Here is an 11,811-nt window from a genome sequence, read left to right as displayed (position 1 = left end):
ATACTCAATTATATATATACATATATATATAAAGGGTGATTTTTTAAAAGCTATAGGAAAGTTTTTCAAAAAAACTCACGTAAAATTCAGAAAAATGTATGAAATTTTTATTTAAATCGATAGTACAGTCCATATAATTTAATGTATGAAGATTATTTCATGCAAATGTTGACCGCGACTGCGCTTCAAATGGCCCATCCGCTTTGTCCAATTTTGGCATACTCTTTCCAATGCTTCGGCCGGTATCTCACATATAAATGCTTTAATGTTGTCTTCCATTGCGTTAATTGAAGCAGGCTTGTCTGAATAGACAAGAGCTTTAACAAAGCCCCACAAATAATAATCTAAAGGCGTTATATCGCACGATTTACAGGTCCCGGCCAATTGACAGGTCCCGAACCTGAAATAAAATGTTCACCGAAAACGCCTCTCAACAAGTTCATTGTTACGCGAGCTGTGTGGCATGTGGCACCGTCTTGCTGAAACCACGTGTCATGCAAGTCAAGCTCTTGCATTTTGGTCAAAAAAAAAGTTGGATATCATTTCACGGTAGCGCTCACCATTCACAGTTACGTTATGATTCGCAGTATCTTTGAAGAAGTATCAGGCACCGAAGAGATCTAAGGTGTCTAACAGCATCGAAGGAACAACAAAACAACGACCATTCAGTGAGGTGGTTAAGGATAACCTTCTCGACGCACTGATCGACGAGATTACTAATAGTGGCAAAGTAGTCCTGCAGAAATGGAGGCAAATAAAGGGTAAACTGTCCAAGCTCGTGCTAGAAAAGCATGTAGTTGGAGCACAAGGCGGAGCTCTCCCTTCCTTCGATTCTGCAGGAGTACTTCGAGGCTGCAGGGTAATCAAGTGCGACGACGACAGGTCAAGGGTTGTCCTAGAAAAGTGCTTTGCTGAGATCAGCAGCTCACTGGAAGGCTTAAGCTTATTCCGGCCGAGGACATACCTTGCCCTCTTCGCGCTCGCATTTGGCTACCAGTGATGCACTTAGCGGTGCAGATGTACTGAAGTCCCTAAAATCACACATCCCTGCGGTGCCGATGGACGACTGGGCAATCGTGAAGGCAGAAAAACCGCAAATGAGGAGCATGTTATTCGTTTTGCAGATTAACGATGAGTGCTTGCCAATACTCAAAAAACCCGACAACAAAATGCGGTTTGGTCTAAGAAAGGCCAAACTGAAAATTTTCAAAGCAGACAGCAATGAAAATGAGAACGACCTAGATGAGGTCTACAGCAATATACAGGTAGAAAAGCTCTACCTCGCTGAAAACGAGAACGAACCCGATGCCTAAAGCCATACAGGTGAATCTGCAGCACTCGAAATGTGCTACAGACAACTTGGATGTTTTCCCCAATACGGTACTGACAACCAAACAAATGGACTCCATCCAACAACTCCTATTAGACAAAATACTGGCGGGGAAAAACATGGCCACAAAACCAGCGTTCTTGGGCACTACTTACAAGGCAGGATACCTTGTCCTGCATTGTAAGGAGAGGACATCGGCGGAATGGGTCAAGGCGGCCATTTCAAATGCGTCGCCGTGCGAGGGTGCAACACTGTGGGCCACAGAGGAATCCAAAATTCTTCACTCTCGGATCGCAGTGGGGTACTTTCCCAACTCAGTCAAAGTCGAGACAGCCAAGATACTGGACTTTGTGCAGGGGCAGAATAAAGGCCTCAATGTTGATTCCTGGCGCCTGCTAAAAAGAGCCGAAAGAGGCTCCAACGTAACGCTAGTCGTAGCGGTAGATCAAAAATCAGCCATCAGCCGCCAGCCTGAAGGAGTACAATGGTAGAGTAAACTACCGTTTCATCCAAGTGACCCTCAGGCTGAAATCTGAAAACATAACGACCGAAGAGTTAGTTGACCGAATGGAGGCAGTAGAGTTACAAGAAGAGGATGAAAGTCCTCCCAAAGACTCCGAAAACCAACCAACAAAATGAGGTGCCTCCAGGCAAATCTTCACCATGCTAAGGCTGCTACCACTGAGCTTAGCAGAAGACTTGCCGGAGGTATCAACATAGGGCTGATCCAAGAGCCCTGGATCTACAGAGGCCGTCCTCAAGGCCTCAATGTCCAAAACACACAGGTAATTTATGACAAAAGCACTGTCAAACCTAGGGCTGCGATAATCATAGATACCAATATTAAATTCTTGCCATTCACAGAATTCATGGATGGCGACACATCAACATAACTGGTCGAAGCGGAGTTTGGTGGAAGCAAGAGAGAGGTCGTAATCGCCTCAGCTTACTTTCCCGGAGACGCCGACATAGTACCACCAGAGAAAATCAGAGGCCTAGTGGAGTATTGCCAAACCCACAATCAAACCCTCATTATTGGATGCGACGCAAACTCCCACAATGTGGCATGGGGGAGCACGAATACAAACAACAGAGGTGAGTCACTCCTTGAATTTTTATTACTTAGTAATATAACAGTAGTAAACAGGGGTAATAAACCCACTTTTGTAAACGCAATACGACAAGAGGTATTCGATTTAACTCTAATTACTAACAAATCTTTGAATATGATCAGTAACTGGAGAGTCTCGGATGAGGACTCAATGCCTGACCACAAACACATACTCTTTGACCTAAATGGGGTGGTAAAGTACTCCACATTTTACAGAAGCCCAAAAACAGCAAACTGGAAAAGATACAATGAATGTCTTTCAGCTAAGCTTAATAACAGCGTAAGCAAAATAACATCAACAGAGGAGGCAGTAACAGACATGACTGACTCAATCATGGCCTCATATCAAGACTGTTGTCCACTAAAAATGAAATTCTCCACGAAGAGGGTTCCCTGGTGGAACAACGAACTTGACAAACTTCGGAAAGCAACGAGAAAACTGCAAAGAAAACAAACAAATGGGACGAATATAGGAAATCCCTAACTAACTATAACAAAGAACTAAGGAAATCCAAACGAAACTCTTGGAAAAACTTCTGCGAGGATCTAAAAGATACTCCAGCAACAGCTAGAATCCAAAAATCACTTTCCAAAGGTGACTCAAGTCCAATAGGCACACTAAAAGGTCCAAAAGGAACTATTACCAACACATTCGTAGAAACACTAGAGCTTCTTCTAAAGACTCACTTCCCAGATTGTAAAAGTCATGACCCATCAATCGACAACAGTCTAGACATGGTAACTCACCATCAACGGAGATCGACGGTCTCATTTGTCAACAAAACCATAAATTTCGAAAGGGTAGAGTGGGCAATTAACTCCTTTAAACCCTTTAAATCACCAGGGCCGGATGGAATATTCCCAGCACTTCTATCCAAAGGCACTGTGGAACTGATCAGAGTCATGGTGAAAATCTTCAGAGCTAGCCTAATATTGGAATACATTCCAAAGATATGGAGGAAAGTGAAGGTAATATTTATTCCTAAGGGAGGTAACAAACCCCCTGATTCTCCAAAATCTTGCAGACCAATCAGTCTATCGTCGTTCATGTTAAAGACAATGGAAAAACTACTTGAATACCATCTAAGAGAAGAAGTAATCTTCAAAAAACCCCTTCATAAGCTGCAATTTGCTTACCAAAAAAGGAAATCCACAGTCACAGCACTCCACACACTCGTTGTCAATATAGAAAAGGCTCTAAATCAAAAAGAAATAGCCCTATGTTCCTTTATGGACATAGAGGGAGCCTTCGACAACGCAAATTACAAATCCATTGAAACAGCACTCGAGAGAAGAGGTGCAACCCAATATTAACACATTGGATAAGCCAAATGCTTAATCAGAGGATTATTAAAGCCTCGTTAGGCCAAGCTGAACTTAATGTCACAACAGTAAAGGGATGTCCGCAAGGAGGAGTTCTTTCTCCACTGCTATGGTCCCTACTAGTTGATGACTTGGTGCAGCACCTAAGCAATAAGGGATTTATAACCATTGGCTATGCAGATGACATATCTTTTATAATAAAAGGCAACCATGAAAGGACACTAACAGACTTAATGAAAAGACAAAATGCCTTGAACGCAACATGGGAATGGTGTAAAAAGGAGGGGCTGTCGATCAACCCTAACAAAACCACAATAATCCCCTTCACAAGAAAAAGAAAGCTAGAGTTTCCTGCATTGAAAATAAATGAAACAGTGATAGAACTAAAGGAAGAGGTCAAATATCTAGGTTTAACCTTAAATAAAAAACTCACTTGGGAATCACATATAAATAATATAATAAAAAAAGCCACGAAATCCTTGTGGACAACCAAACAATTACTAGGGAGATCCTGGGGCCTCAGCCCTAGTATGGCCCTCTGGATATACACCCAAATGGTTAGACCAATCATACTGTATGGGGCACTAGTATGGTGGAGCAAATCTATCCAACGAACAGCGATAACCAAACTGGGAAAAGTACAAAGGCTTGTTTGCATCACAGGGGCTATGAGAACTACCCCAACAGCTGGCATGGAAGCACTCCTTAATCTCCCACCACTGCATATAGCAATCCAAGAGGAAGCAGCTACGCAAGCACTCATGCTACACGTGAAAGAAAATTTCAAATTGGGCAACATCACTGGTCACCTAAATATCCTAAATAAAATCAAAAACACCATAAGCATGGCTCAAGTTTCAGACCACATTGACCCAACCCTCTGTTTCACAAAAGGATACACAGTTACCTTTCCTGAGAGGATCGAGTGGAAAACAAACCCGAAATGGATGACTGATGATTCACAAAAATCGTACACTGATGAATCAAAAACACCTTAGGGTGTAGGAGCAGGAGTAGTGGAGCCCAGAATCCACAAATCATTCACTCTCACCAGGGACACCACCATCTTCCAAGCGGAATTATACGCAATAATGGAAGCAGCAAACATCATGCAACGTAGAAACCACAAGAGAGTAAAGATCAAAATACTCTCGGACAGCCAATCAGTTCTAAAGGCTTTAGATAGCTATACCTACAACTCAAAAACCCTCTTAGAATGCCACAAGGCACTCAATAACCTGGCATCCAAAAACAATGTTTCATTAATTTGGGTACCGGGACATGAGGGATATGACGCAACGAAAAGGCAGACTTTCAAGCCAAAAAAGGGGCAGATGTAAACTTCATCGGACCTAGTCCTATGTTCGGATTCAACAAAAACAACCTGAAACAAAAAGTAAAATACTGGGCCAAAACTCTATTAAATCAGCATTGGAACAACGTAGAGGGTCTTAGACACTCCAAAAAGTTCCTAAGTTTCAACGCTAAAAGAGCTAACATGGCCCTCACGTTAAACAAAAAGAGCATTCGCACTCTCACAGGCGCCCTCACGGGTCACTTCACCTGCAACAAACACTTACATAAATTAGGCATAACTAACGCCAGCACCTGCAGATTTTGCTGCGAAGATGAGGAGTCTGTAGAACATCTCATTATCGAATGTCCGGGGTTGACGCATAGAAGGAAAAGGTTTTTAAACAAGTTCATGCTTACAGATGAAGACCTTCAATCACTCCCTCAGAAGGAGCTGGTACAATTCATAAGCATACTTAACAGTCAATAGACAGCATAGGGTGCACAATAGATCAATATGGTCGCAGTGCTAAAGGCCCATACCTTAACCCTTTACAACCATTAACCATTAACCATTCCTCAGGGAAGGGACATCGACATCGGATTTATACTGGAACCCTGGGTCAGAGGCAATGATGTCAAAGGGTTCGAACATAACAACAACATCAACATGTTCTACACTAAATCGGATGGTAAGCCCCGATCATGCATAGTCACTAAAAACACTTAAAAGCTTTTCTGTGTTCTAATTTTAGTACTCTTGATTTTACTGTGGTGAAAGTAGAGTTGCAGAAATCGGCAATATACTACCTGGCATCAGTGTATATGCTTCATTATAAACCAGCGCCGCCAGACGAAGTGGCTCGATTCCTATCAGCATTAAACAACAAGGATAAATTGTTGATGGGCTGCGATGCAAACGCAAGAAACGAGCTCTGGGGCAGTTCAGAGACGAAGGAAAGAGGTGAGTCACTCTTTGAATTCTTATTACATACCAACCCCGACATATGTAGTGTAGGGACCACCCCAACCTTCACTTATCCGAGATCGGCAAATTTTCTAGCCTGGGAAGAGGTCTTAGACGTTACCCTATGCACAAACAATAATTCCCAAATGGTCACAAATTGGAGGGTATCCGACAAGAAATCCTTATCGGACCACAGTTGGATTCTCTTAGATATGAATCTCAAGCTTGAGAAACCGACCCCATATAGAAACCCAAGAAGAACAAACTGGCCCATATTCCGTAGAGTAACTCAGTCTAAAGTTCAACACAAAAACAAAACTATTACGTCAAGTGAAGAGTTAGATGAGAAAGTAAGAGCTTTCGAAGCTTCGTCGACAAAATGGGCTGAAGCTTCATCTCTCGCCACATATGACAAAACAACCTATCCTACCTGGTGGAATGAAGATTTAAGTAAGTAAACAAGCACAAGTACTTCAAACCCTACAAAGATTGCCTTGGGAAATACAAGAAAGCAATCAAAGAGGCTCGAACAGAGGCTAACAGGTAACACAGAATATATTGACAATAATAGTAACAGTGCTCAAACATCCAACCTGTCATCCAATGCAATCAATCACATCGTATCCCAAGATAGAATTCTATGGGCGATGAAAAACTTTGAGCCATACAAGAGCCGGACCAGATGGGATATTCCCTGCCATGCTGTGGAACACTCGAGAACCGACGATTCCTTGGATGGAGGTTTTTTTCAGAAAAAGCCTTATGTTAGGGCATATTCCAAAAAGCTGGAGGAGGGTTAAGGAGCTTTTATCCCCAAAACTGGTACACGAGGTCATGATACAGCGAAATATTTCAGACCCATCAGCTTATCCTCCTTTATTCTCAACACTCTCGAGCGATTGTTGGATGTATATCCTCAAAGGAAAATCCACAGAGCCAACTCTTCATGAGGTTGTAAGTACGATTGAGAGGAGCATAGAATACAAGAAAATAAGCTCTGTCCACAGGGGAACCCCTTAGGGAAGAGTCTTATCTCATCTGCTGTGGGTACTAGTTGTCAACAATATCCTTACCAAAGTAGTGGCGTACGCGGACGACATAGTGCTTATGGTTTCAGGAATGTTTCCAACCACAATCAGTGAGGTTGTGGAAGGAGCTCTGGTATTACTCAGTAATTGGGCCACGGACTGTGGTTTAAGTGTAAGCCCGAGAAAAACTGAACTAATGCTATTCACTAAGAAAACCAAGGTAAAAAACTTTAGTCCCCCAAAACTAAACGGCGTTAGTCTTACACTAACCCAACAGGCAAAATACCTAGGTGTTATTCTAGACCCCAAACTCAGCTGCAAGTCTAACGTAGAGTAAGAGCACTTTACACGAGAATGTTGGGTAAAAAATGGGGTCTCCAACCAAAACTATTCAATTGGTCCTACACAGCCATTGTAAGGCCAATACTAACATATGCGGCACTAGTTTGATGGCCTGCAACAGAAAAGAAATAGAACCAAACCAAGTTGAACAAGATACAAAGAACAGCATGTATCCTAACTACAGGAGCGCTTAGCACCAGTCCTACTGAAGCGCTCAGTGTAGTAACTCATCTGCTATCATTAGATATACATATTAAAACAATCGCTACTTGCAGCGTGGCCGCGGTAGCCGAATGGGTTGGTGCGTGATTACCGTTCGGAACTCACTGAGAGATCGTTGGTTCGAATCTCGGTGAAAGCAAAATTAATAAAAACATTTTTCTAATAGCGGTCGCCCCTCGGCAGGCAATGGCAAACCTCCGAGTGTATTTCTGCCATGAAAAAGCTCCTCATATAAAAATCTGCCGTTCGGAGTCGGCTTGAAACTGTAGGTCCCTCCATTTGTGGAACAACATCAAGACGCACACCACAAATAGGAGGAGGAGTTCGGCCAAACACCTAACAGAAGTGTACGCGCTAATTATTTATTTATTTTTTTTTACTTGCAGCGTGGTGAGACTCAGAGACATAGGAAGCTGGACAACAAGGTCGTACGGTCACAGTAAGATCCTCCTACAGGGACCCTCACTGCTCAAAAACAGATCAGACTACACAGTCCCCGACCTTAACTTCAAGAAAACTTTACGGTACGTTTTCCACCGAGTGCCAAATGGAGCAAAGGGAAGGTGATTGGAAGATACATTATCGAAATCTATACCGACGGTTCTAAGGTGAACTGTCGTGGGGGAGCTGGCTTCCATTCGGAGCCACTCACCCTATCTCAGTCAATTCGACGTCCCGACTATACCAGCGCGTTCCAGGCAGAACTTTTACCGATCAGAGAAGCATGCAAATCACTTAACTCTACAAGGAAGTTGGTGCAATAGTAGCTATCTTCTCAGACAGTCAAGCAGCTATCAAGGCTTTAGACTCCAACTATATTTCATCAAAACTAGTCTTACAGAGTAGAGAGGAACTGGGATTGCTTAGTCATTGGCTTGATAGGAACGTACGAGGAAATGCGACAGCAAGAAAAGGTTCGACACTAGAAACAAAAAAAGGCATCATAACACGAGGACAGTGGTGGTAAAACGGTGCTGGTCACTAATTAGGATTATTTCAGTGAAAATATACAATCACTTCAACAACAACATCAGCATTTGTTTTGTCCACGCATTTTTTAGGTTGCTAAACAAAATTTAACTGTTTGTTTCTGCAAGGACGGATTTTGTTTAACTTGAAAACTTTAAGTAAAAGTGCGAATTACCAAACTAAATTAATTTTACTCTCAATCAACATTCTGCAAAATTTATCTAAAACAAATATATAATTATTATATTATATAATAAAGCAATAGTTGCATAATTTTGGCCATCACTGTATGTATAGACAGTCATATGTTCACAGCTTGTATTTTACATTTATATTTATATAAATAAATTAAGAAGGCACTCTTAAACTCGCTCACAAACGTCAGCATAATATCTATGCTTGCTGTTGCCTTTTAGTTTCGACTGTTTTCAAAAACAAAATACTCGCTGGCTAAAGGACACATACATACCTACATATGTTAGTAGGCACGTTTATATACTAGTACATATATTTATTTTTACTGTGAAACGCAAATATGTACTTGTGAATGTAGTGCATATTTATGCTTGTGGATATATAAACTAGTCATCGCTCTGCGTTCGTGAATGATTGTGAATGCAATGCGCTACTAACGAAAGTGATAAAGTGATAATATTTGAGCCCTCTAGGCGTACAAAACACATTCGTATAGAAAAAAGTGTGGTTTAATAATGGACTGTTCTTGTATTACGTGGGGCTGTGTATACGATTTAAACTCAAATATATTTCGCCTTAAATCTCAAGATAATAATCCATAGGAATTGCCCTCGAAATGACTGAATAAGAGGTTTGAGTTTAAAACTAATTAACATAATAATAAACATTGTATGTTACAGAAAAATCGCATTGACAAGTTTGCTCTTCAGATTATACAAATTTTGTGCGGCAAGAAAAATTTAACAGTAATATTTTTCACGGCGGACGCCGTGGCCGAATGGGTCACGCATTCAGAATTCAGAGAGAGAACATCGGTTCAAATCTCGGTGAAAGATCAACAAATTAAAAAAAAGGGCAGGCAATGGCAAATCTCCAAGTGTATTTCCGCCATGAAAAAGGTCCTCATAAAATATATCTGCCGCTCGGAGTCGGCTTGAAACTGTAGGTCCCTCCATCCATTTGTGGAACAACATCAAGACGCACACCACAAATAGGAGGAGGAGCTCGGCCAAACACCCAAAAAGGGTGTACGCGCCAACTATATATATACATTGTGAACGATATGAAGTGCTACCAACTTCACACTGCTTGTATCTGTAAAACAGCTCATGACATCAACGTCAAAATTGTTCTAATGACAGTTCAATATATTGTTTATAAGCCATCAAAAGCATTTGCGTCTCAGTTTTGTTGAATTTTTTTCTATGTTGGAATTCAAACGTAATAGTGTGATTGCGTTATATTTGGGTGGAAAATCACAACCAGCCACTGTTTGTGAGCTCAGTCCCCTCAAAGTGAATAAAGTGTTTGTGTATCGCACTATAAAAAGTTACAATGATACTGGTAGCATTGCAAAACGCTATGGAGGTGGACCAAAAAAACCGCAACAACGCCAGAAAAGGAAAATGAAGGCTCGACTTGAACGAAATCCACGTCGAAGTGGAAGAAAAATGGCCAAAAAACTGAAAATATCGCAAGACAGCATTCGACGCATATTGAAAAATGAGCTCAAGGTCAAGGCTTACAAGTTCCAAAAAGCACACGATCTCACCCCAGCAAAAGGAAGTTCGGTGCGAAAGAGCAAAGGAGTTGTTGCGCTTGCACGAACGTGGCGAATTTTCTAACATTGTGTTTTCTGATGAAAAAAATTTTCCTACTAAGCAGTTCATAAACACTCAGAACGATCGTGTTTACTTGACCGAACGCTCATACGAGAATTTGAGCCTACGTATGGCCACTCGAAGCAATTTCCCATCGCCAGTAATGGTTTGGGCCGCAGTGACCGCTGATGGACGCTCTCCAATCGTTTTGATCGAGCCTGGTGTCAAAGTGAATGCGACTTATTATCGGGAAAATGTTTTAGAAGCTGCTTTAGAGCCGTGGACACGCAAACATTTCGGTCGTAGACCATGGACGTTCCAACAGGACTCGGCACCGTCTCATAAAGCTCGTGTGAACCAAGAATGGTTAAAAAATCATGTTCCACACTTCATTTCGTTCACACAATGATTTTCGAATTCGCCAGACGCAAATCCGATGGACTATTCCATCTGGTCTATTTTGGAGAGCAAGATTGAGGCTGAAATTCGATAATTTTTTGTTTTTTAAGCCATACATTGTTTGCGAATAAATTTGTATGGTATGTACCTTCTACTCAAAAATGAACGAGACGGTATCAATAAAACGGTCCGCGGATGACATATGGCAAAAATAAATTTTCTGTTTTTTGGTAGGACTGTTATAAGCTTACATGGCAAATTTCAGCGTGATATGTCACATAGTTTGTTTTCTGTGCTACTGTAAACAAGTCAAGCTCTAGTGTGTTCTTCGAATTCTCTTTTATGACTTCAATTGTCTCAAAATGTTTTCCACGGAGCGGCAACTTGAGCTTGAGAAACAGGAAAAAGTCACATGGAGCCATATCAGGCGAATACGGTGCTTGCGGAACGATATTAACATTATTTTTGTTCAAATAATCGCGAACAAGACGTGATGTTTGAGCTGGTGCATAATCGTGATGCAAGAACCATGACTTATTGTCCCACAATTCCTTCCTTTTAAGACGAATGTTCTCGCGCAAACTCTTTAAAACGTCTAAATAATATTGAGCGTTAACCGATCGGCCTTGCGGAAGGAACTCCGAGTGCACCACACCTTCGTAATCGAAAAAAAACAGTCAGCATAACCTTAATTTTTGAGCGACTTTGGCGTGGTTTTTTGGGTTGATGTACGGCCCTCTTTGAACAATTTGTACCACTGGAAAACACGTGCACGCGATAGATCAGAGTCCCCATAGGTTGTCTGCAACATTTTTAAGGCGTCTGAAGCCGAAATTTTGTTGGAATAACAAAATTTCAAACAAATTCTTTGTTCAACTTGAATTTCCATCGTTAAATTCGAAGAACGCACTCGAGCTTGACTTGTTTACAGTAGCACAGAAAACAAACTATGTGACATATCACGCTGACATTTGCCATGTAAGCTTATAACAGTCCTACCAAAAAACAAAAAAATTGTTTTTGCCATATGT

This window comes from Anastrepha obliqua, chromosome 6, assembly GCF_027943255.1.
Source record: "Anastrepha obliqua isolate idAnaObli1 chromosome 6, idAnaObli1_1.0, whole genome shotgun sequence".
Lineage (NCBI taxonomy): Eukaryota > Metazoa > Arthropoda > Insecta > Diptera > Tephritidae > Anastrepha > Anastrepha obliqua.
This window is presented reverse-complemented; position numbering follows the sequence as displayed.